At 63.5% G+C, this 26,283-nt stretch overlaps 1 protein-coding gene across 1 annotated transcript in view; it reads right to left on the bottom strand.

Moving 5' to 3' along the window:
* The window catches only part of HPCAL1 (hippocalcin like 1), a 66,938-nt gene extending 44,323 nt beyond the window's left edge, over nt 1-22,615 (bottom strand). Inside the window, exon 1 of the mRNA XM_079791801.1 lies at nt 22,319-22,615. The gene's annotated coding sequence lies outside the window, so the exon portion shown is untranslated. The remainder of the gene's footprint in view (nt 1-22,318) is intronic.
* Nucleotides 22,616-26,283: the final 3,668 nt, after the last annotated feature.

The raw sequence follows: 26,283 nt of genomic DNA, 5'->3' as shown, positions 1-26,283 counted from the left end.
AAAAACCAAGTCAAGCTCAAAAGCAAACTGGGCATGGCTGACCACCGGGGAAGGTTTGGGGTGCAGGGAGGAGCACCTGCCTCCTTAAGAAGACGGGACACTGGGCCCAGGAGGCCCACCTGCCGCTGTGTGCCAGGTGAAGGTCAGGCCCCGGGAGCTGACGGAAGGAGGCTGTTGAGGCTGATGTGCTGGCTCCCTTGACCTCCAGCGCAGGCATGTCCTTCCCCCGGCCCCCCCGGCGCAGGGTTCACAGCGAGCAGGGTGGGAAGCAGAAACCCACCCAGCACCCGGAGCGCAGGCACAAGCATCTACAGTTCATTGTGACCACGGACCCAAGCTCTTCTCCACGGCCCCAGTGTCTACTGGGAAAATCACTGCTTTTACCACAGGAGAACAAATGCACTTTACAAACAGAAGTGCCAGCCCGGCCGGCGTGGCTCAGGGGTTGAGCGTCGACCTAGGAACCAGGAGGTCAAGGTTCGATTCCCGGTCAGGGCACATGACTGGGCTGTGGGCTCGATCCCCAGTGTGGGGCGTGCAGGAGGCAGCCAATCCATGATGCTTTCTTATCACTGATGTTTCTATCTCTCTCCCCTACTCCCTTCCTCTCTGAAAAAAAAATTAAAAAAAAAAATTTTTAAAGAGAAGCACCTTTGTCCACACCCCCTGTGCCCAAGCCCATTTGACCTAGCTCATCAGGGAACTCCACGCCCCTTGCATCCAGTCACCATTCAGCCCTCCCACGGAGCCCTCCTCTCCACCAGACCTTGACCTCGGCCTCCATCCTGGCTCCAGCCTGCCCAGCCCGGTCAGCTTAGCAAGAGTCCCCACCCTGGAAGTCTGGTCCCCCTGAGTCCCGGGTCCCGTCCTCATCCCCCACCCGTGATGCAGGCGTCCTTGGCCTCCTCTAGCAACAGTCCTGTCAGGCAGGGTCGGCTCAACCCCCAACCCCTGATGGCCCCTCGGTGATTTTCCACCCACTGAAGCCCTCATTCTGCTCCCTGGCTGTGAACCCCCACTCTCTCCCCATTGAACAAGTGCCAGGATAACAAGGGGGCACAGGGGCCACCACCCACCACAGCAGGAGCTGCCCGAGGAAGGGGAGGGAGGGAGGGATACCAGGGGCCTCGGGGTGGTGGGTGGGACAGGGGCTGGAGGGAGGAGGGAGGCTGCAGAGAAGACAGACACCTGCAGGCCGAGGGGACTTGAACACGCACTTAAACGAAGGTCGGAACTCGATGGCCTTCAGGCTCCGGGAACGCAGCCTTACCCAGAAGGGGAAGGTGGCTGCTCAGGAGATGAGAAGCAAAGAGCAGCAGAAGGGTCCGCTGGAGGGTGCTGGGGAGCAGGGAGGTGGCCGGGCTCCGGTCCAGCGCTGCCTCCAACGGTGGCGTCGGCCAGGTCACTCCCGGGAACCGCCCTGCCGTCCTCCTCAGCAGCAGGAAGGGCGGGGAGGCGACAGGAAGCGGGCTCTGGCGGTGACAAAGCCAGGGAAACCCGCAGCGCCGCCGGCTCCCGCACCGCGGGCCAGATCAGCACGCAGAACAACACCGAGCTCACCAGGCTCTGCCGGACCCAAGGCCCTGTCTCAGACGCCCGTCCAGCGCACGGCAGCCACACTCTCTCAGGGCTGGTCCGCGGGGTGACGGGCATCCTCTCACCCACGGGCACCGTGGCTGACGGCCGAGCGAACCCCGTGGAGCCTCAGCCTCCAGCACCTGCCATCTCCCGTCAGCTCACACGTCAGTCATCTTGCTCCCCCAAAGCGGTGGTTGTCCCCCTAAAGCTAGTCCCCAGGCTGACATCCAGCAGGCTCCAGGGAGGGACCGGCTGGCAGAGGCTGCTGGTCTCACACTTCCTGACAATGATTTCAAAACGAAACCTACCCCAGGCCCGCCATACAACGCAGGCACGGGGATGCACTCAGCTCTCCCCAGTTACTGCCGGGCCTCTCCCTTCCCCAGGCTTCTCCCCTCCCCGGAGCCTCTCCCTTCCCCAGGCTTCTCCCCTCCCCGGAGCTTCTCCCTTCCCCAGGGCCTCTCTCTTCCCCGGAGCCTCTCCCTTCCCCAGGCTTCTCCCCTCCCCGGAGCTTCTCCCTTCCCCAGGGCCTCTCTCTTCCCCGGAGCCTCTCCCTTCCCCAGGCTTCTCCCCTCCCCGGAGCTTCTCCCTTCCCCGGAGCTTCTCCCTTCCCCAGGGCCTCTCCCTTCCCCGGAGCCTCTCCCTTCCCCGGAGCCTCTCCCTTCCCCAGAGCTTCTCCCTTCCACAGGGCTTCTCCCTTCCCCGGAGCCTCTCCCTTCCCCAGGGCCTCCCCAGGCTTCTCCCTTCCCCAGGGCCTCTCTCTTCCCCGGAGCCTCTCCCTTCCCAGGGCTTCTCCCTTCCCCGGAGCCTCTCCCTTCCCCAGGGCCTCTCCCTTCCCCGGGGCCTCTCCCCTCCCCAGGGCCTCTCCCTTCCCCAGGGCCTCTCTCTTCCCCGGAGCCTCTCCCTTCCCCGGGGCCTCTCCTTCCCCAGGGCCTCTCCCTCCCCAGGGCCTCTCCCTTCCCCAGCGGCTCCCGGGCAGAGCAGGCAACAAGGCGGCTCACCGCAGCGCTGGACCCGCCCGGAGAGGAGCGGACACTGGGTGACAGCACAGCTGGAAGTCCAAGGGCGTGAAGTACAGGTGTCACCGCCCCTCCCGTCCTGACAGCAGGCGACGCGAGCTCCGCACCCAGCCCAGCGAGGGCACGGGGCATGCTCAGCCGGGGCCACCCGACGTGGCCGAGCCGTCAGGGGCAGTTTGCTTATTCCCGAGTCCACAGAAGCAGAGAGCCCGCCGGAGGGGGTGGGGGTGGGGAGCAGCCGGAGAGCACAGAGCCTCCCACCGAGGAGGAGACAGACCCGTGCGAACTCCGTGAACTCACGCACGTCGGGCGGCAGTGACGGGCACACGGCCTCGGGCCCTGAGCACGGACCGGCCTGAGAGCACCCCGAAAAGGCAGGCGCCCCTGCTTGGCCACCGGCCGGGATGCAGCCGCGACAAAGTCCTGGAGTCCGTTTCCTCTCCGGGAAAGTCACGTCTGCGTCCCTTCGGCCACCAAGTCTGTGTCCGGCTTCGGGAATGGGGGGTGGGGCCGCAGAGGACACGGAGGAGGGTCAGCCTGCGTGGGGGATGGCAGCGGGGGCGGCGCCTGCCCTTTTTAAGGCTCAGGCCACGCACTGCGTCCACCCAGGTGCCCAGGACACTCCCCACGTCAAGGTCTGAACCTTCTGTCGCAAAGCCCTTCACTTCATCACAGGACCCCGGGGCTCGGCCACGGACCCCTCCTGGGGGTCCACAGGTGGAGATGCGCCCACAGCCGGAGCAGGGCTTTCGCACTCCCAGTGCACACGGGGCCGGGCGGCTCACGGGCCTTCGGAGGCTCCCCCCACCCCGCCTCCCCCCACGCGTCCCGGGTGCAGAGAGTGAGCGGGCGGGGGAGCAGCCGGATCTTGGGCAACACGTGTTCCTGCCAAGCTGTGCCAGGCTGGACCAGGCACCCCGAGTCCCACACAGGCTGTCCCTCGGGGCTGCGGACCCTGGCAGGCCGCTTGGCCATCCTCCGCGGCACAGCACGTGGCCTGGGCCAGGACGGCACGGACAGCGCGGGGACAGACAGGCCTCCGCCGAGTCTCTCTGCTCCCTGAGCCTCGCGGCCATCACGAATGAAGCCGCTGAGACGCCAGTCGGGTCTGGTGTTAACCATCCATCACCCACGTGCGAATAAATATAGCAAGTCATTAGCGGCCACGCCATCTGCAGAGGGGCCGCCCGAGGGTGCGGGCTGCTCGGAGCGGCGCCGTTCTCCGCAGCACGGGGCAGGGCGCGCGGCCAAAACCCGTCCCGCGGCAGGTGAGCGTGCTCACGCCCACGGGGGGCTGGTCGGCTGGCTCCCACACAGCCTCAAAATAAAGACAAGTCAGAAAACACACCCGCGAGCCCCAGCATTAGCAGAAGAGCGAGTGTGGATCAGAACCATAATACGCAGAACTCGTCGGATCCCCGCGGCAGCCTCACCGGGGCGGCAGACTTCCCCGGGAGGACGCCGAGGGGCTGAGAGGAGCGGCCTGCGTGGGCTCACAGGCCACGAAGCCAAGAGCCAGGGTCCGACCCACCACCAGCCGCCACGCGGGGCAGGAGCGGCCACCGGGACAGTCTCCCCGGCCTCGCCAGCATCGCCCACAGCAGCCACGTGGGGGAGCAGCCACGTGGGGGAGCAGCCTTGTGCGTGTGGGGTAACAGAACTGGCACCCACACAAGGCCCCGTGAAGCTCTGTCTGACGCAGATGGTGGCAGAGCACTCTCCAGCCCGAGGCACGGCTGCACCGCAGAGAAGGAGGGCGGGACTCCGGGTCACGCAGGCCACGGCCAGGAGGCTGCCACGGCCGGAGGGGGCGCAGGGCCACGGGGAGGATGCGCCCGGCTCGTGCCCTGGGCATGCTCGTCCCCTTGGAGGATCCCGCTAAAACATGGGGTCCCCTGTTAAAGTAGGGGTCAGCCCCACGTGCCCCGGCCACCCGGGCAAGGAGCGCTCACCATAGCCTGGCACAGAGGGGCCCCGAGGAGCCGGTGCCGGGGCTGAGCGAGGAGGCCGCGAGGACGCAGGGCTGGCGGCCGGAGAAATGCCCCAGGGCGGCCGGCCCCGCCAGCTGGGCACAGGGTGGGTGCGGGGCGCGCGGCCGCGGTGGCCGGCGGCCAGGCTGGGAGCCTGCAGAGTCTGTCCGCAGCCCCGGCCAACTGCTAAGTGCGGGGGCAGGGGGAGGGCAGCGTTCTAGAAAAGCCCAAATCTGTGTCAAGTGACAGTGCCCAGTTGTCCCCATGGGAGAAGCCACACGCCTCACGTATGTAGACGAGCTGCTGCTGGGGGACACGAGCCCCTCACGCAGGCCCAGCCCGTCGGCCAGCCTCCCCGTCCCATCCTCTCCTCTGGCCACCCTGACCCACCTGACCCACCCTGACCCACCTGACCCGGGGCACGCCTCCCCTCACCGCACCGGTGAGGACGCCCAGGCTCAGGACACTGAGGCGGGAGGTGGGGGCAGCACGCACCTAATTCTCGGCCCAAGTGTCCAGCCAGCCCCACCGGACCAGGACCCCCGCCCCAAAGAGTGCCAGTCACGGTTCTCAAAGCAGCACCCACACGGGGGTCCCCCCACCTGCTCAGGAGCCCGAGGGTGACGAGGAGGAGGCTGCGGGGCGGCCTCCCTCAACACACCCTGAGACCAACCTCCCCCTGCCAGCGCCCGGCTGGGCTGACCCGCCAGCGCCCGCCCCCGACCCTGAGCCCGGGCCCTGGGAGTGAGGGAGACCCCCTCTGCTTTGAGAAGTGACCCCAAGACAGTGTGGCTGCGCTAACAGCCTTGACAGCCCGAGCGGGACTGGCGCGAACTGTCCTCCGTGAGAGCCGCTCCCCTCTGCTCAGAGCCGGTCGGGGAGCCCCTGGCAGGGGACGGGACCACCACGGGCCCAGCCACTGCAGAGGGCACATGGCGGCCCTCAGCGACATCCGTCTCTGTCTCCGATGGCAGGGCTCTGCGCTCCCCGGGGGCTCCCGTCCAGGCGGACACTAGGCCAGCTCTGCCAAGGGTTAAAGGTCAGGGCAACGACCTCTCCTGCACAGAGTTTTAAAGCCCTCCATCTGCTTCATCATGCCCAATCCCCACCCCCTCCACCCCCGCCCCCACTCCCCTGAGTGGAAAAGGCAGTGGGGTCTCGGTGTGCAGCCCCACAGAGGCACTAATTAGCCCCAATTTAGCAGGACCAGGGGCAGGGGCAGGGGCAGGGGCAGGGGCAGGACCAGGGGCAGGGGCAGGGGCAGGGGCAGGAGCAGGGGCAGGGGCAGGGGCAGTGCCAGGACCAGGGGCAGGGGCAGGGGCAGGGGCAGGGGCAGGACCAGGACCAGGGGCAGGGGCAGGGGCAGGGGCAGGGGCAGGACCAGGACCAGGGGCAGGGGCAGGGGCAGGACCAGGACCAGGACCAGGGGCAGGGGCAGGGGCAGGGGCAGGACCAGGGACAGGGGCAGGGGCAGGGGCAGGGGCAGTGCCAGGTGGCCTGCGCAGCCAGGCCTGGACCTCCTCCCAGCTAGGAGGGCAGATGCACTGCAGCCCTAGCTCGGGGCACCCCAAAACCCTGGTTAGTTAAGGAGTTCCTCCGCACGGGCATCCCAGGACCGCAGGGTGCCCCCCGGCTCCGGGCCTGGCGCTGGCCCGCGGGGTCTCTGGTCCGGCTCTGAGCAGCCCTCTGAGGAAGCGGCACAGGAGAGCTGGCTCAGCCCAGCCCAGGAGCCTGCACCCGCCCTCCCCGGGCTGCTACTGGGGCGGGGAGAGAATTTTCTGAGACTCGCACGAGAGGATGAGGCACGGGAGGAAGCTTTATTCCCGTGGAGTTACACCCCTGGGTTTCCAAGGTCCCAGGTCCCTCAGTCCAGTCACAGACGACGCGGAGCTGGGGCTTCGGTGGAGCTGAATCAGAGCCGGTGTCCAGAGCTTCCGTGGTGGAGCCGGCCCAGGCCAGGCCATGAGCCCACTCTGTGCGGCCCACAAGGCCGTGGGCTTAGGGGCCAAAGCAAGAGCGCACGCCCCGAGCCACAGGCCCCAGCGTCCCAAGAGGAACCAAGAGAGTGAATTCCTTGCTTAGGGGATTATGTATCCCCAAGTTTCCCCGTGCACGCAGTGGCCACACCCATTCTGGCCAAGGACCTCTGTCCCCAGGTGTGACTGGCAACAAGCACCTTCCCTGGCCCCCCCAACTCTACTGGGCGCTCTCCCACCTGCCCTTTGTTGGGTCCCTGGGGAGAGGGACACGGCAGCTTCCTGGTGAAGGCCCCACATGGCGTGTCTCCAATGCCTCCCTCCCCCCTGCTCCTTCCCCGTCACTAACAACTAGCGACTCACACGGTACCATTAGCGCTCAGCGGTCACCCTAACGACCCCCTACACACACACACACACACACACACACACACACACACACACCAAAGAAAACAAGCGAGACTGGGCTGGTTATTCACCGGCTGTGAGCCAAGATGATAAAGAACTCCGTTTTCACCAAAGGTCGGTGACAGGGAAGGCAGGACCATGCCGGCCACAAGCCCGCAGGCCGATCGGCGATCTCTGGGATGTGCTAGCGGTCTGTGACACTCGTGGGAAACCGAGGCAGGGAGGCAGTGGCTCTTCGGAACCCACACCAGCCGGCAGAGAGTCCCAGCCCAGCCAGACAAGGGCAGCTGGAGCGGAGCCCGAGCCCAGGAGGAATTTCTGAATCACAGACCACTCGCTGGATAGTACCGTCGCCAAGGCAACCAGCGTCTTCACAACTTTGGCATTTCCACAACCCTGAATCGATCCAGTTCTCCACATTAACATTACAATGAAATGGCATTTGCATTCCGATTTATTTTAATTGGCTTTTACATAACAACAGAGCGAGAGAGTTCTTCAGAGGGGGGGACCTTTCGCAGCGAGATGAAAGCTAATAATTTAAAGTTCTCCCGTTGGGGAGAATTCTTCGCTGACTTCCGGGAAGCACGTCTTGCGAACTCGCCTTTTCTCCTGAGAAGACAGCAGGCCGTTCTGCATGTCGAGGGTCACTGTTTGGACTCTGCTCCGGCCTCACGTTTTAAAATTAATGAGGCGGGTGCTTCGGGTGCGTGAGGACAAGGTGAGCAAGGAGGACACACACGGGTTTTGGTTCGGCGTCGGTTTTCCCGGGACGCGTCCCCGTGCCCAGAAGAGACGCTGGCAAAGAGCGAGCACCCTGCCCACCTGCTGAGCGACCATGCCTGGGCTACGGAACACGGGCTGACGCTCCCATCGGGGCTCCCGCGTGGACAGCACCTCGGACAGTGCCCCTTCCTTACCCCAGTGCTTCCTACTTTCCTTACAAGTGAGGAGTGGTTCCTGCCTGGGGGGGGGGACACACTTCTGCGCTGGAAAGGATCAGGGGTGCCAGTGGGAGGGGAGGGGTCTCGCCTGGCAACCAGCCCCTGTCACTGCCTCAGGCACCCCCCGCCCCCAATCCCACTGAACATCCACCCGCTGCCCTGCCGGGGCCAGTTCCAGTCCTGAGGCAAAGCCCCACACGGACAGAGGGTCCAACAGGAACGTGGCTGGTCTCTGTCTACTGGGAAGAAAGACGTGTGTTTTTCAATGCTATCCCCTCCCCACCAAAGCTGCTGTACCAGGGACGGCCGCTCAGGTGCACGAGGCACAGGCAGGGAACAGGGATCTGCTGGAGGCTTCTAGAAGGCTGTGTGGGTGCTCGCCAGGTGTGGGAGAGTGGGGAGCGAGGGTTCCGTGATTCCCAGAAGGAACAGCATGTGCAAAGGCCCAGAGGATCCAAAGGGTGACAAGGAACTGCCCATCAGCGGAGTTCAGCCGTCGGGGTGGGGGGTGGGGAGTGGGACGAGCAGTAAGCCGTCGCGTTGAGCTTTTAGGCCATGCTTAGCCTGTGGACTCTGTGCTGGCAGGTAGGGCCTGAGCGCCTGGGGCAGTGTGAGCGAGCACATCTGAGAAGGCTCACGCTGGGTCCGAGTGGGGAATGGGGCTGGGGGGGACGGAGGGCCGGAGACCCCTGGAAACTGACAGTACTGTAGGCAGGTGGCAGTGCGTGCTGCACCGGCTGGGATGGGTCTGGGGATCTTTGTTTTCTTCTTTTTGTTTTTTAAATTGATGTCAGAGAGGAAGGGAGAGGGAGAGAGAAACACCAATGATGAGAGAGAATCATGGATGGGCTGCCTCCTGCACGCCCCACACTGGGGATGGAGCCCACAACCTGGGCCTGTGCCCTGACCTGGGATCGAACTGTGACCTCCTGGTTCCTAGGTCGACGCTCAACCACTGAGCCATGCTGGCCGGGCTGGGGATCGTAATGACTAACTCAGAGACCAGTCAGACGGGACGGAGGGAGACAGCTGAGCAGGGGCCAGAATGTCAGCCAGGCCTGGGTCTGTCTCGGGGACTGGGGAACACGTGGGCTATTCGGTTTGGATATTCCCTCCACGTGAGACCGAAGGCAGCGGCTCAGACAAGGCAGGGTTTCCTCGGTGTCTGGGGCTCGGGCAGGGGCTCAAGGTGCCATGAGAAACCGAGTCTCCTGCTCCGCCGTCCTCCCCACGTGGACCTCAGCCGCGTGGTCACGGCCGGCTGCCCGACTTCCAGAGTGACATCTGCTTTCCAGGCAGGGCCAACGAATGGCCGAAGCCCTCTGCCGGGGACTCGGGCGTTGACTCAGGGTGGGAGCTGGGACAGGGGAGCCGGCAGCGCCTTGAACGCATCACTGGGTTCTCCGGACCGGAGGGCGAAGCCGTCAGTTGTCCGCCTGAGTAGAGGGGCCACGACTTGCTGCTCCCCAGGCCCGCTGTCCGCCTGCCCAGCATCCACGCGGCTGACTCCCCGTTTCTTTCCAGCCTTTCTTTGCTCTAATGCCCCGTCTCATGAGGCTTTCTCTGACCACCCTGTCTATGATCCATCCTCACCCACCCCATCGGAGACTCCCAGCCTTCACTAATTTCTTTTTCCCACAGTCTTATCACCTCCTAAGTGTGCCTGCACTGTCCCTGCATTACCGACCTACTGAGTTCACTGTCGGCTGGTCCCAGCTAGAAACAGAGGCTCTGGCAGGATTCTGCCTAGGTCATTATATATCTACATATCTTATTGATTCCAGAGAGGAAGGGAGAGGGCGAGAGAGAGAAACATCCATGATGAGAGAGAACCATGGATCGGCTGCCTCCTGCACGCCCCACGCTGGGGATCAAGCCCACGACCCCGGCCTGTGCCCTGACCGGGAATCGAACTGTGGCCTTCTTGTTCATAGGTCGATGCTCAACCACTGAGCCCCGCCGGCCGGGCTGCCTGGATCATGCTTAGCACAGAGCCTGGCACACAGGAGGCGCTATGGGAGGGAGGGAGGGAGGGAGGGAGGGCAGCTTTGCCTACCTGGGGATTCTCCTCCCAGCCCCAGTCTCTGCTTAAACAGCGACTCTTCAACACAGAGTCACCACCCCTGGGAGGCCCCAGCTGGGAGGAGAGAGGAGACCCCGTGGGGAGGTGATGGGCCATGGAGCCTGGGCAGCAGGGAACCAGGAAAAGCAGGGGGGCTGAGCAGGCCCGGGGGGCTTCTTGGTGGAGGCAATCTCTGAGCAAGGCTGGGAGCCGGAGGGCGATGGGGGAGGGTGCAAGGAGCCAGAGACTCTGAGGCAGGAGGGTTAGTTAGCACATGACCCTCTCCTCCAGTAATGGCGCTGAGAATGACGATGCGTTCTTTCCCACACCACCCACTACGGGGAGCGCTCTGCAGGCGGAGGTCAACAAGTCCCTGAGAGTCGGACACCCACGTCCGCACCCCACCCCCTGCTAAAGGCTGTAATCCCGGGGCAGGTTTAGGGGGGCTGCTTGCTAAGCACAGGCTCTGACTGGAGCCAAGCGGACTGGATCTGACAAGTGTTTTCCGTCCGAGCAGTAAGTCCCAGCCCAGGACACAGCAGCCGGTCCCTCCCCGGCCTGGCAGGCAGGAAGGCGGGGCAGGTCTGAGGATGGGCGCTGTGGGGGGGACGGTTGAGCAACAGGAATGTTAACCCGTTTCCTTTTGGGGTTAACCGAGGATGCTGGCGAAGGAGATGGTGCGGGGATAAGGCATCGCAGAGTGTACGGGAGTCTCCCGGCTGCTCCACAGAGGAGGCACAGGGCGGTGCCAGGCGGCCCAGGGACCTGCGTGGCGAAGGTGACGTGACGGTGGGGCTTTGGGGAGGGGAGCAGGACGGGGGCGGGTCACAGAGGTGCCTTTTCCTTGAGAACGAAGTCTGATCACTGCCCGCAGACAGTGCGCAGTCAGCCCCGCACCAAGAAGAGAGATCTCGCCCTGGCCGGTGTGGCTCTGTGAATAGAGCGTCAGCCTGCAGGGTCCCGGGTTCGATTCCCAGTCAGGGCACAGGCCCAGGTTGCATACAGGAGGCAGCCAGTCCATGCTTCTCTCTCATCACCGATGTTTCCCTCTCTCTCTCTCCCTTCCTCCCTGAAATCAATAAAAACACATTAAAAAAATTAAGAACAGACCAACGGAACAGTCGGTGTAGCACCCTCCAACAAGGCCCGGCCTTCACCCCACGGGACACGAGGGGTCCTCAGCCAAGGGTGGCCGGGGGTGACCTGGGAGCAGATCAGCCACGGCCCTTCCTGGGGTTCTGCCGTCTGCTTGGGTCACCACCACAGTGCAAGCTGTCCTAGGGCAGGGCCCCCAACAATCTCGTTCCCCGCGTGTCCCCCGAGCAGGCGTGGCACAGGCCACGTAACTGTGACCTGCACGGCTGGCGGGAGCATGTGGCTTCGTCAGGCGAGTCTGTTCCGGTCGTGTTCTGGGTGGGCGTTCCCTCGGTGTGTTTGCGTGTTCTGGCGAGGCGGGGGGGGGGGGGGGGGGGGGGGGGAGGGGCGGGGGACGCCGTTCATAATGGAGCCAACAGAGCAGAGGGCAAAATGACGTCAGAAACCACTCGGTAAGCCGCCGAGCACGGATGACCGTTTAGAAAAGTGGGAGTGGGAGTGGCGCCCAGGACTTCAGAGACCACGTAAGGGGCGGCTGCCCCTCCGACAGGACACCGTGGGGACGCACCGCGGGGACGCGCCCGGGCGCCATGGCAACCACCTGTTTCCAGCAGCGGCGCCGCCCTCCTGCTTCTCCAGGGACCGGCCTTCGGAAATAACGGTTTGTGAACCCCGGAGCCACGTCAGCTTTCTGAAACACGGTTTCCTGACGATGAGGCTCCTGGAGGGGCTTACGGGATGGATGCGTGTGGGACTTTCTTTCTTTTACTAATTTATTTATGCTTGCGAATCCTCACGGGAGGATGTTTTCTCCCGCTGCTTTTCAGAGGGAGGAGGAGGAAGGGGAGCGAGAGAGAAACATCGACGTGAGAGAGGCACATCCACTGCCTCCCCCAGGCGCCCGCCGGGGGACGGGAGCAAACCCCAACTGGGAGTCGTACCCGAGACCCTTCGGTGCGCCAGCGGACGCTCTGAAGACCGTAACGACGGACGGCAGGCCGCAACGACGTGGTTTTTTAAAAAAATTCTCATCCAAGCAACTAGAAGCAATCACTGAGCCAGCAGCAAAGGCAACCTCGGGCTTTTCAGTTTATAGCGGTATTATTGGCCTGGAGAGACAGCCCGGTCCCCACGCAGCGTTCTCCTTCCCTCCCCTGAAGTTCATCTTCCATATGAGCCAGTTTCTCTGACGGCCGGCCTCGTTCTCATGACTGTCGGCCGCCCACTCCCTAGCCCGGACTCAGGCAGGTTAACCCTCTGACAAACGACGGGGGTGACAGCCTCAGGCGCCTCGGGAGGGGTGCCGCCGAGGGCTCCCCCGAGAGCTCAGAGGGCCCTGCTTCTCAGCCAGGAAACAAAGACCGTCCGCCCCGTGGCGTCAGCCCAAGGTCAGCCCAAAGGTCAACTCCACGCCAGCCCAACATCACCTCAAGGTCAGAAGCAGCAGCAGCAGAGGGAAGTGAGAAGGATCACTCCCAGGGGTTCCTCCAACTCCCAGGAGCTGAGGACCAGCGTCTCGCCCTCAGGGGGTCGGGGAGGAAGGGCAGGGACGGGGAACAGAAAATGTCACTTTCGAAAAGGGAGCTGAAGGGCCGGCCAGCAGCTCCGTTGGTTGGAGCGTCATCCCGATGCACCAAGGCTGCAGGTTTGATCCACGGTCAGGACACAGACAAGAGTCAATCAGCCCTGACCGGTGTGGCTCAGTGGATAGAGCGCCGGCCTGCAGACTGAAAGGTCCCAGGTTCGATTCCAGCCAAGGGCATGTACCTTGGTTGCGGGCACATCCCCAGTGGGAGGTGTGCAGGAGGCAGCTGATGGATGCTTCTCTCTCATGGATGTTTCTAACTCTCTATCCCTCTCCCTTCCTCTCTGTAAAAAATCAATAAATTAAAAATAAAAGGAGTCCATCAATGAGTGCGTACATAAAGAGAACAACAAATGGATGTTTCCCTCCCCCTTCCTCCTTCTCTCTCCCCCTCCCCCCCTCAGATCAATCAATAAGTTAAAAGGGAGCTGGAAGGCACCTTCCTGGTGAACAAACAATACGGAGAGGACTCCCGGACGAGGGCCACGGCGTGGACACTGGTGCTGAGAACAGAGGAAAGCGGGGCAGCCGGTCCGAGGAGGCCGTCCCCTCATGGGCATCCCCAAGGCTGACCCAGCGTGAGCCCGGGAGGCCCCTCCAGGCCAAGAAGCGGGAACATGCCCAGGTTCGCGCACAGGAAGGAGGAGGAACACGGTCCAGCCCGCACACTAACCCTCCCTCGGCCGTGTGAGTCTCTTGGAGGACGGAGCATTTTCCTTCATGTCCCTGTTCGTGGAGTGGCTCGGTATTGAATTCGGATGAGATTAACAAACTGCAATGAGGCACAAAGAAATGCTAATGATGCATTATGACAAATCTCCATTCCTTCCACCACCACAAGTATGGACTGTGCGGGTTCCAGCCAGTCTGACTGTGAGGAGACTTGGCTAAGCAAATAGAGAGAGTAAACGAGGTTATCAGAGGAATGCGCGCTCGGATTCCTTTTAAAAGCCTTCATTTTCCTAAGTGCCAATGGCATCCACACCCATCGGTGAGCACTTAGAACTGAGAGAAACACGGAAAAGCAGGACAGAGAAACCGCTCACGGTCCCACCAGACTCCGCCGCTGCCGGCCGTTCGGTCTACTTCCTTCCCATCCATCTCCTCCCCAACGGAAATGAAATGAAACTGTATTTGCTTCTCAGCTCCCTGTTTTGGAGAAATGTTTAAATTACTTATTTTCAACCCCTTTAGCAGGTTCCGACTAGCCTCCTCTGACACGTGGCCTCATGTCAAGGAATCCTTAGGAAGTTATTAGAGACCAGCGAGAGGCGAGATCTGGTCCAGAGTGGGCATGAAGACGTACACGTCTGTCCGAAAACAATACGGGGACGTGTCTTCTACAGACTCCCTCGTTCCGACTTTCCTCTAGTTCACACCGAGTCAAAACAAGAAGTTCAGTCCCCGGTGTCTGAGGTCGGCGGCGCTCAGACCTCCCAGGAAGAACAGGATTGCATCAGGAAGAACAGGATTGCATCATCGAGCGAGGAGGGCCACGCCTCCGGGCCGGTGTTTCTGGCCAACGTCCCCTTCAAGGCGCTGCAAGCAGCTCCCGCAGAAAGCCCGGCTCCCCGGCCTACAACGTGAGCTCCCCCACGGCCTCCTGGGCCCCCTCAGCGCATGCCCCACCGACAGCACGCACCTCCTTGGTACCACGAGCCCACCGCCTTGGTCTCGGGTGCCTTAGCACCCAGCACCGTTCCCGGCCCAGGGAAAGATAAGAAGGTGCGTGGATGGGTGGGCGGGTGAAACGCCTGGAGCTCACCCCCATGACTTCAGGACCCTCTGGCCCGACCCCTCCCGTCTAATCTGAGCCCACAGATTTGTTCCCCAATATCATCCGTTCCTTCTGAACCATGATGCCTGCTCTCAAGACGGCAGGTGCTAAGGCATCTGTGCTTTCTAGGAGGTTCGTTTTCCTGCCGTCAGCGTGGCCATGACAAAGCTCTCTGTGCTGTAGGGGGGGTGCACCCTCCAACTCAGGCGCACATTTAACCATCTGTCCCGCATTGGGGGGCTGACAGAATGGGGAGGAGATCCAGCCCCGAGCTCCATCTGACAAATGAGGAAACTGAGATGTGGAGATAAAGACACCCGGGTCACGTGAAAGCCAGACATGAATAGCGGTCACGCCACCAACCCTCAAGCCTGCGTGGCTTCCCGACCGACCGCTGCCCCGCAGTTTAATGTGTAAAACACCCGCCAATCAGCATGAGCACAGAGCAGCCCTACTGTGCCGACTCCCAGCACCCCGGGTCCGCAAAGCAAGCCGCTTCTGCTCAGGGGCCAGGCCCAAGCAGACAAGCTACGTCCTCCTCCCTCTGTCTTTCGGTTCTGCTCAGGCCCCCACCAGACCGATGGGGGCACGGCACTGGTCACAGTGACCCCGACTCAGTCTGCTGCTCCAAATGCTCATTTCTCCCTGAGAGGCCCTCACAGACGGACCAGAAATAATGTTCACCAGCTCTCTGGGCATCCCTTAGCCCAGTCAATGACATAACACTAACCACCACAGCTGGGATTCTCCAAGAATCTTCCAGATCATTCTCATGAGGCCCCTTTTCAGAGTGACATTCTATCATCTACCCATCCGGGTTCCCTGACCCTACTGGTCATCCCCTCGTTACCCCCCAACAGCAGTGCCCTGCACCATCCCACCCCTGGCAACCAAGAGCTAATTCAGCATAAATGGGCTCTGTGATGCCACGCCCAGAGGTTGGAAAGGAACACTGAGACCTGGTGATGATGATGGTAGTGGTGCTGATGGTGATGATGGCAATAGAGGTGATGGTAATGGTGACAGTAGTTGGTGATGGTGATGTAATAGTGACAATGGTGATGATGATGATGGTAGTGGTGCTGATGGTGCTGATGGTGCTGGTGATGACGGTGACAGAGATTATGGTAATGGTAATGGTGACAGTAGTTGGTGATGGTGATGGTGATGGTGACAGTAGTTGGTGATGGTGATGGTAATGATGGTGATGATGGTGATGATCGTGATAACTGTGATATAATGATGGTGGTGATGATTATGGTTGTGATGGGGATGATGGAGATGGTGATGGTGATGGTGATGGTGATGGTGCTGACAGGAATGGTGATGGTGATGATGAGAATAAGGATGAAGGTGAGGATGTGGTTGTACTGGGAAGCCAGCAGCTGGTCACAACAAGACACAGGGGAAGGAGCTATGGGCCAGGGAGACCGCTGCTCCGCTTGGGGTCCCTGCAGAGAGAACTGGAATTCTTGGCCTGTGCTCCGTCTCCCCTCGCCACTCCCACCAACCCTGGTGAAAACAATCCCCCAAAGCAGAAGCGTTCACCTCACAGCCAGCTCTGGGACAACCCGCCCGCCTTCCTACTCGTAGGTCAGGCGAGAGCACATCACCAAGACCCTCTGCCAAGAGCACAGCAACCCTTCATCCCGTCTCCAGAGGACGAAGGAGAATGAGCCTGGTCACATGCCCACGGCCCGGCCTTCGCCTCCGCCTGAGGCCTTCTTCTTCTTCTTCTTTTTCATCCTCACGGGAGGGTGTTTTCTCCACTGACTTTTAGAGAGAGTGGAAGGGAGAGGAAGAGACGGAGAGAAACACCGATGTGAGAGAGACACATCAATTGGTTGCCTCCCACATGCCCCCAACCAGGGCCAGGAGCCTGCAACCGAGGTACGTGCCCTTGACCGGAATCGAACCCAGGACCCTTCAGTCCGCAGGCCGACGCTCTATCCACTCAGCCACACCGGCCAGGGCCGAGGCTTCTTTACTTCCTGGGAAGAAGAAAGAAGTCCAAGCGGCCGCCGCGTGTCTCCCGCCCCTGGTGGCTGAGCCAGGCTGTCCAGGCTGCGTCGGGCATGAGACTGGCACCGCCTGGCTGAAGGGTTTGTAAGAAAGCCTGGTTCCTGCCACCGCCACCCCCCCCCCTGCTCCGGCGAGGGGAGAGGGAGCCACCATCCACCCCCTCGGTCCTGCGTGGGGCAGGCGTTTCCGGACATCCACGCGCGCTCTGCCGGAGTGCCTCTCCAGCCACACGCGGAAACAGAGCACGGCAGGACGTTGAAAGGACGCTTTAACCCCCAGTGATGGACTCGGAGAGGTTCTCACTTCCCCCCAGGAACGGAGCAGGGATGGGAGTGACAGGGAAGGGCGGGGAGCTGTGGTCGATTCCACTTTCTGGAAACGTCTGCTGAATGCACAGGAAGGAAGCAGAATCCTGAGCACTTTGCTGCCCCAGGAAGTGGGGGGGGGGGGGGGGGGAGAGCACTGCGATCTATAGGCCGCTGCACAGAACCGGAATCGTGCCGGCGCCCCGGGAGTCCCCGCCGCCACAGGCGCCCTCGCTCACGGGCACCCACACTCAACAGACACTTTCCACGCACGCCAGGTGGGAGGGGAGGGGTCCGGCCTCCTTAAGTCTGACCTCTCTGTGCCTGCCCCGCCCCCCACGTTCATGGTCACCGTGGCTTCTTCAGGGACCCCGAGAGGCTGCTCAGAGGACATGAGCTGGGACAACCCAAACAGCAGCCCCCCAAACTCCAAATTGTGACCCTCACACCCCCCCCACCCCCCACTGGCACCCTTCCAGGAGCCGGGCACACCCACTCAGACCGCACGCCTGGCGCCGCCGCCTGGGTCCCAATATGCCCCAAACCCCGAGTGTGAAAAGAAATGCTGGAGTAGCGGAGGACGCGCTGAACGTGGGCACGCGCCGTGGAAGGTAGACTGCATCTCAATAAAGCTGCTGTTAAACACACACGCTCGTTAGGATGAGGGGGAGGGTAACAGATGACTCGGGGAGGGGGGGAAGGCATGGCGCCCGAGCCCCTGTCCCCGCTCCCTCCACACACCTCTCACCCTGGTGTCAGCTCTGCCCATGCTCCCCCTGGAGTCCCCCCGGGGCGGGGGGGGGGGGCGCTCCCACTCCCACACCCCAGCACCTGCCATGCTCACGGGCTGTCGGATGCTCTCCCACCCCCAGTCCAAGACCCACCCAGCTCAGGAGGGAGGAGGCCTGTGCCCAGCCTTCCAGGCCCGGGGAGGAGCAGCACAGAGCCGGTGCTCAGAGGAGCAGAGCGAACTGGGGGTGGCGGGCAGAGAGCGAGATGACAAACACTGACCCAACCGCAGGCTGCAGCGAAGGGTGAGCAGGCTCTGCTCCCAGGAGGGAAGGCGTGGAAAGGAGAGGGGAAAAGGATGGGGAGGGGGCGGCGCCACCGAGGGCTGACCCGTTAGCTGAGGGGGAAGAGCACAATCACTGAGATCTCTAGCTGGACCTGCTGAGAGCCAGCCGCCTAACAGGCAGGAGATGGTCTGGGTGATGGGCACCTAACAGACAGGAGATGGTCTGGGTGATGGGCACCTAACAGACAGGAGATGGTCTGGGTGATGGGCACCTAACAGGCAGAGGGTGGTCTGGGTGATGGGCACCTAACAGGCAGAGGGTGGTCTGGGTGATGGGCACCTAACAGACAGGAGATGGTCTGGGTGATGGGCACCTAACAGGCAGGAGATGGTCTGGGTGATGGGCACCTAACAGGCAGAGGATGGTCTGGGTGATGGGGGCGGTGTGGCTCTGTCCGAGCGTCTGTGCGTCCGGAGGACGGGTGACTGCGTTGGGTCTGAGCGTTGGGTCAGCTCAGGCTTGCTCACCTGACTCAGCACAGCCCCCAGCTCAGGGGCACCCCCCTTGCTAAGGGGCGCACGGAGCAAGGGAAGGGTCTGGCGGGCAGCAGGGTGCAGAGGCAATCAGGGGAGACTTCCGGAGGGGAGCCGGGAGCCCCCAAAACCTTCTTCCTGTCTGCGGGAACATGGCAGCTCTATCCAGGGAGTAGGCACTTAACAGTCCTGAGTGTTTCTCAGCCAGGGGCCGGAGACTCATCTCTCCCCCTCACGTCCCGGCCAGGAGGCAGGGGGGCTGTGCTGGCAGGGACCCCCCTCGGGCTCCCGCCACCCTGGCTGCACCTCTGGGTGCAAAAGAAACAAACACAGGGAAGGCGCAGCCCTGGGCGAGCAAGTGGGGGGGGGGGGCGTGAAAAGAGCCCCCAGTGGAACCTCCGGGGCCTGCGGGGGGCGGGAGCCCCGCGCTCTGGGGAGGCGGCTGCGGGCGGCAGGCCTCAGGAACGCAGGGGAAGGAGGCTGGGCCTCACAAAGGCACTTAGGCCTGAAAGGACACGGCAGGCGGGCCTCCGGGGAGGACTCACTGAGTCTTCGGGCGACCGGAGCAGAATTCCTTAGACCGGCACCTTGCTCATCGGGGCCCAAGAAGCATACCGCAGCGCCTGCCAAACGGCACTGACGACCTGACCTTAGCCTCAGCCTCCTGCCACTGGATTCCCACTGGTTGGGATTTAACAGAAACCATTTCCCCGCGGGCGGGCAGGTGGCACCGAGCGACGGCGAAGGCCGCCCCGCGATCTCCGTATACAATTACCCTCTGTCATCCCCTGATCAGAAACCCAACCCCGAGGGCCACATGAGAGGCCCAGCTGTGCCGCCTGGCGCGCGGGCGTGACACGCGAAGGAAACCCAACGAGAGGGTGGCGGATGGTGCGTCCGCAAGCGGGGCGCCAGGACAGCGCCCTCCTTCCCCACGCACCGTGGCATCAGGTGCCACAAACCAGCAAAAGGCACGTCTTCCCCCATCGGGTCTGGGCTGGCGACCCACAAAGTGGTGGCATTATCCCACGGCGAACAAGCATGACCGAGGGCTGTCTGGAATGCTAAGTCCTAACGCCAACCTGATCCCAGGCTAGATAACATTTCCGCGGCCAGGCGGCTGGCTCTGGTGCCAAGTGCGCTCTGGGAATGAGGCTGAGCGCCCTGGATTAGCACCAGTTCGTCAGTTGGTGCTGGGACCTCGGCGCATTACCGCCAATGAGCGGCAGCACGAGGTCTTAGGGGACGTTTGGGGGAAGGACCACAGGGGAAGGAGGACACAGACACTCCACACGGTCCTTTAGGTGAAGGGCACCCCTCGGGACGGTGCATGCGGGGCCCTGGAGGCCGTGGGTGCGGCCCTGGGAGACACCGCTTCACCGGGAGGGGCTCCATCGCAGCAGCTCCAGGCAGAAGTGCAGCCGGCACCGGAGGGGGCGGGGGAGAGAGAAGAGGGGGGGAGTCCACCCCCTGCCCAGTCCCTCTTGGAGTTCTCCCTCTGCACAGCCCGAGGGCCAGGAGGGGCGTTGGGTGAACTCCGAAGGGTTAGGATCGGTCCCAGCTTTTACTTCTCTCCGTCTCTCCAGGAGGGGTTGCTGGAAGGAATGGGTGGGTTGGCTAGTTTGGGCAGACCGCTGTTCTGGGGTTTTGACTAATTCTTGTTTCTCAAGTCAAAGGGGATTCCAGGCCCCTGGTTCCCAATGCCACGTCCCCCACATGACTCGGGCACACGGGCGTCTGTTTCCCACCCTACAGGCAGCGTCCCAGCGGAACACAAGGGGCGTAGGCCAGGCTAGCGCCGGCTCCAGGGCAGCGAGAGGCAGAGCCCCCGGGCCTTCTCTCGGGCACGTTATTCAATAAAACCTCAGGAGCTCAGTGATTACGGGCACTTTCAAAAGCGAAACAGGAATAGAGCTCGGGCCAAAGTGCTGGTCTGCTTGAGACACGGGGCTGGTTTTAGCGGGGATAACCCAGCTTCTGGTCCGTCTTCCCAGAGAGCCGGGCAGGTTTTTTACTGTATTATTACTGAATCTGGCTATGGGGAAGAGAGGAGGGTTCAGATGGAACGCCCCTTCTCTGCTGGGATATAAAACCACGTCACCAAACAGGCGGCAGCCTGCGTGGGCCCCTGGCCTCAAGCAGGGGGAGGAGTCCGCCGACTCTGTGCCCCCCACATGCCATCGCCCTGAGATCTCAGAGCTTCGGTCCCCCGTGGAAGACAAACCAGAGGAACCGACCGGAGTTTTCTGTGCCGGGTCGTGAAAGCCTGCAGCCCCCCACCCCCCAGCACCCGCGGGAGGCCGTGGCCACCGTTCCCACACCCCTGCCCCTTCCACGCCAGCTCCATTTGGAGAGCCTCGCGCACCGTGAGGCTGGCTGCTCCCCTGGTGAGAGGCTATTTTGGTGTTCAGCCTGGGCAGGGTCCTGAGAGGAAGGAACGGCAGGAGAGGGAGGGAAGCGATCGCTGGCCCTGGCAGAAGGCAGCTGCCAGATGGCCCTGCTGGGTCGGAGCAGGCGCTGTGGTGCTGTGGGCAGGACGCTGAGGGTGCGTCGAGGGCAGCGCAGTGTGCACGCTCACTGCAGTTCCGTGGTGCAGGTAGCAGGTGGCAAGGCTAAATCCTCCTTAAATTCAGGTGTGGGGCCAGGATGCAGGATCCCACAGGTACCCTCAGCCTCCTGCTCGAGGCGGGTGGGAGGGAGTAGGGTGGGAGGGAGTAAGGTGGGAGGGGTGGGGCAGGAGGGTGTCCACCCTGGCAAACACCCTCCTCTAGGGGGAACAGGCCCAGCCCGGATGCCCGGATGCCGGGGCCATCGATCTGGACCTGCCCCTGCGGGCAGCGCCCCGTTCATGCCTGGCTGTCAGGTTCCGGAGCCGCCAGCCCCCAGGACCAGGCACTTGTTGAACCAAAGGGCTCCTCGCAGCCGCTGCCTCGGCCGGGAAGCGCCCCCGCTCGGCCGGGCCTTCGTGGCTGGAAGAGGGCCAGCGTCCCCCCGCCCCCCCCCCCCCCCCCCAGCCCCGCTGCTGGCTCCAGCCGGCTCCAGGCGCCCGGAGGTGCGAGGAGGAGAAGGAGGGGGGGCGGGGGGCGCCTCCAAACTTTCTCGAATCTCCGCGCTTCGCGGTTAAGTTAGGGCCGGGAGAGAGGCGGGGGGGGGGGGTAAGCGCCCCACCCGTGATAAAGGGAAAAAAGATTTAAAAAAGGAACTCCGATCCAGTTCACGTGGCACCTACTACGCGCCAGGCCCGGGCCGGGAGCGATCTGGAGTGCGTTCTCCCCGGACCGGCACCAAGACCCCAGGGACGAGCTGTCCCAGTTCCACAGAAGCGGCTCAGCCCGGGGAGGCGGGTGCCCGCCGGGCCGGAGGGGTCGCGGCAATGCCGGGCTCCGGGCTCCGGATCGGGAGCAGCTCGGCCCGCCTGCCGCCCCTCCGCCCTCCGCCCTCCGCCCGGGAAGGAGGAAGCGGACGGCCGCCGCGCCCCCTCCCCCGGTCAGGACGCACAGGCGACCCACGTGGGCCGCGGACCTGCGGGGTTAGGAGGCTGCCCCCCAGGCCCGTGCCCGCCCCCGGACCCCGGCTGTCCCCCGGCGGCTCCGGGGCTCCGCATTGCGCGGGCAGGCGGGGGGGGGGGGGCACCGGGCTCGGAGCGCGGGGCCGGACCGCCCACGCCCACCCGCCACCCCGGCCCCACGCACAGCCGCTCACACTCGACACCCCCCCGCACCTGTCCCCACCAGCAACTGTCCGACACACAATCCCACCAACGCCCCCCAAATGTGCACACACGGGTCCCCGCGAGGGAACGCCATTCCGGGGCACACCGCCGTCCTCGGTCACCACAACTCCAGCGCCAGAGAAACACAGGAACCGCCAACACACACACACACACACACACACACACACACACACGCACACACACACGCACACACACACACACACGCACACGCTTACACACTCACACGCAGAGAGCCAGTGGGTGTGAGTGCGCACACGCCCGCACCCCCGAGCCCCGCCGCCGGCCGCTTCCCTACCTGCTCCAGGGCAGGACGCGTCCCCGGCTTCCCGAGCCCAAGTTGGGCGCCGCCGCGCGGGGGTGGGCGCCGGCCGCCGCCCGGGACGAGCGCGCTGAGGCCGGGAAGGGTGGCTAGGAGCGCGGGCCTCCTCGCGCCCGCAGCCGCCGCACCGGCCCGGAGCTCATCGCCGTCCGGAAAAACAAAAGGAAGCCGGCAGCGAGGGAGGGAGCGAGCCGGAGGCACCCGCCCGTCCGCCGCCCGCAGACGCCGCGGCCCGCCTGCCGGCCCCGGGAAGGAAGGGACGCGAGGGCGGGGCCCGGAGGGGCGGCGAGGGGCGGGGCGCGCGGCCGGGGGCGGGGCTCGTTTTCTGCGGACCCGCCCCCGCCTCGACCACGCCCCCGTGTTAGCCCCGCCCAGCGACTGGCGCTCCGGCCACGCCCCCGCCACGGCCTCGCCCCCCTGGCCGCTCGGCGCGGGACCCCTGCCCGGTCCACGCTGGGTCCAGCTCCTCTGGAGCGCACCCTCGGCGGAGCGGCGCCCGGACCCAGGCCCAGGCCCAGCCCCGCGTGGATGGCGGGGGCGGGGGCGGGGGAGCCGAGCGCGGGTCCCAACTCCCAGACCCCTGGCCTCTGGCCTGCGGGTGTGGGAGAGGCCGGGAGGCGGCGCCCGGGAGGAGCCGGCGCCCGCCCGTTCCCGCCTCCCGAGTCCCTGCAGGAAGTGCGGCCTGGGTGGCCCAGGGGAGGGGCCGAGTCGTCCCAGGCCATCGCCACGCACCTCTGACCCCGCCTGCCCCCTCCCGCCGCCGCCCGTCCCGAGAGCAGACGCCGCCGACCTTCCCGCGCCCCCTCCAGGGAGGGAGCCCGCGTGCGGAGGAGGGGTCTGCACTGGGCTCCGGGGACGCCGCTCACTCCAGGCCGGTGGCGCAGGCCCCTGAGGCTCCCTGGCCTCGGCTCCCCTCCTACGACAGGGGGAGGAAGAGGAGGAGGAGGGGGAAGAGGGGGAGCAGGAGGGGGAAGAGGGGGAGCAGGAGGGGGAAGAGGGGAAGGAGGGGGAGGATCGGGCTTCCTCGCGCCCTTCCCTCCCTGACGGCTGTGGGTCTAGAGGAAGGGGCTTGGCTGGCAGCTCAGCCCCGGGCACAGGTGGCCTCGGGTCCCAGGGAGAGGCGGACCGTGATCCCCAGACTCCCTCCACCCCTGCCCCGGCACCTGCGGGAGGGCAGTCCCGGGGACTTCTCGCCCAGCAGCTCCGGAATGGAAAGTCAGGGCTTGCGAAGAGCAAATGGATCCACCACACTCCACACTCCACACTCCACACTCCCACCACCGCCCACCCAGCCACCCCGGCGAGGTAACCACAGAAACAGCCAGAAACGCGGAGCTGGGCCCTGGCGTTAGGCAGACAAACTGGCTTCCTGGCGTCGCCAGGGGAAAACTCACACCCTCCTCCACAAAAACAGGGGTGCGGGACTCCCCCTCCAGAAGGCTGCCCCGGAAACGGTGGGGGGCGGCTCCCAGGGGGGTTGATGGGGCTTGGCAGGCACCGAGGTCCGAGCCCAGAACCCTGTCTCTTCGGGCAGAGGGCAAAACCAAACCCACCACGGTGATGCCGTATGGAGCCAGCTCTGGTACCGGGTCTCCGCAGAGACCCGGGGCCAAGGTCATGGAGGGGGCTTCCTGTAGCATACCCAGGCAGAGGGCGGGGTTCCAGGTGAGGGGCCCTGGGTCAGATACCCAGACCACACCCATCAGCCAGGCGGCTGCAGACCCTGGGTTGGCAGGGGTAGTTGAGGTTCTGCTGTGGTCACGTGTCTGACCCCACTGCAGTGCAGCTTGGCGGGTGTGGGGAAGACACCCCCCAGGTGCTCAGGAACCCCGCATCTTCCAGCTAGAGATCCACTCCCCTCCTTCAGGGTCCCCGAACCTCCACTGGCCCCGGGCCCTCCAGCCAGCGGCAAGAGGAGAGCTCAGGCCAGGGCTCAGGGGTCAGGAGGAGCCAGGCCTGGAGGGGGCACACAGCACCTCTGCCCATATCCACGGACCAGAGTTAGTCACGGGGTCGCTGGATGCAAGGGGTCTGGGAATTGCCAGACGCAAGCAGTCGCTTTGGTGAGCACAGAAACGGGGCCCCTCCTTCCACGCTCAGTCGCAGGGCAACAGCTGTCCACACAGAGCTTGATGATGGTGGTCACCTGCCAGCCCTGACCACCTGCAAACTCACTCCTGGGGAGAGGGTCCGGAAAGCCTCGCCGAGCAGGTGGCCGTCTTGCTGGGCCTGAAAAGCAGGGAGGAGGGGAAGGCCTGGGAGACGCAGGCGAGAGGCAGGGTGGACGGTGAGGAAGCTCAGGGAGAGAGCGCCGACGCTGACCGAGCCTGCTCCTGGACCCCGCCTCCACGCCTGGCCCGCGGGATGTTCTCTCCCCTGGCCCGGCTTCCGCTCTCTCCCCAGCAATCTGGACCCTCCCTGTCCATCGAGGCTCGAGGCTCGGTTGAGCTCTCAACGAGCCCTCTAGCCTCCCAGCTCACCTGTGCTCCGCCCTCCCCTGAATTTCTGAAGAAGGCATGTGTCTCCCTTATCGCTTCCTTTCGTGTCTACGGCACCTTCAGGACCAGGACTGCAAACCCTTACGAAGCTTCGTGGAGGGGGGGCGTATAGTAGTTGCTCAATAAGCGCTTTGGCATTTAACAAACTAGGGCCAACAAGAAAGCAAAGTCAGGGTAAGGTGTTCATTTCCGGGGGCTGTCGTCACAGAGCACCACGGGCGGAGCGGCTCCTTTGTCTTAGAGTCCTGGAGGCTGGAAGTCCAAGATCCAGGTGTCGTCGGCGGGCTGGTTCCTTCTGAGGGCTGTAAGGGAGAGGCTGGGCCGGGCCTTCCCCCCAGCTTCTGTAACCGGGGGTGCTGCTTGGCTCGTACATGGCTGTCTCCATCCCGCATCTTCACATGGTCTTCCCTCCGTGTGTGTCTGTCTCTGAGTTCTAATTCCCCCTTCTTATAAGGACACCAGTTGCAGGGATTCGAGCCCACCCTTCCCTCGACGCTCTCTTCCTAACTCGATCATATGTAAACACCCTATCCTATATAATAAAAGCCTAGGTGGCGTCACACCCTCGGCGTCGACCAGGCCAGCAGGGGAGGGCAGTTGGGGGCGATCTGGCCGGCAGAGGAGCAGTTAGGCATCAATCAGGCCGGCAGGGGAGCGGATAGGGGGTGATCAGGCTGGCAGGCAGAAGCGGTTAGGGGCAATCAGGAAGGCAGGCAGGGGAGCCATTAGGAGCCAGCAGTCCTGGATTGTGAGAGGGATGTCCAACTGCCGGTTTAGGCCCTGCGGGATTGGGCCTAAACCGGCAGTCGGATATCCCCCGAGGGGTCCCAGATTGGAGAGGGTGCAGGCTGGGCTGAGGGACACCCTCCCTCCCGTGCACAAATTTCGTGCACTAGGCCTCTAGTTTCCAAATAAGATCACCTTCACAGGTACCAGAGGTTAGGCCCTCACCATCTTGACGGGGAAACAATTCAACACATGTTGAGTGCCGTACCATGTAAACAATTTGTCTCCTTCACGCTGGCTGTAGAAACCGAAAGGTGGGAACAGCTGATTGTTCTTAATCATAATAGTACCTGCCTTCGTTTTTTGAGGCACTTTGACCTGTGCCACTTCCTCTGTGCTTGAAAGCATCCCCACGCATTACAGAGGAGGACACCTACGCGTGGAGAAGTGAGATGTCCCCATCCCATATCAGGATCAGTGACCGCAGGTCTACAAGCCAGACTCAGGGTCACTGGGCTGGGCCCACGCAGCTCGGGAAAAAGCGGTATTTAAAAAAAAAAAACTCCGTGTCGCCCTCTGATGAACTTGAGGGTGCACCCTACCAGGGAGGTCTTTCCAATGGGCATGCATCTCGCGCACAAACCCCCGCTCCCAGACGTTTGAGGAAGTGGGGGCCAGCATGCTTCCAGGTCCGCTTTTGACTCTGTCACTGTTTCA

The sequence above is a fragment of the Cnephaeus nilssonii genome (genome assembly GCF_951640355.1).
Source record: "Cnephaeus nilssonii genome assembly, chromosome: 15".
NCBI lineage: Eukaryota > Metazoa > Chordata > Mammalia > Chiroptera > Vespertilionidae > Cnephaeus > Cnephaeus nilssonii.
Note: the sequence above shows the minus strand (reverse complement) of the source record. Positions and strands in the feature narration are given on the sequence as shown.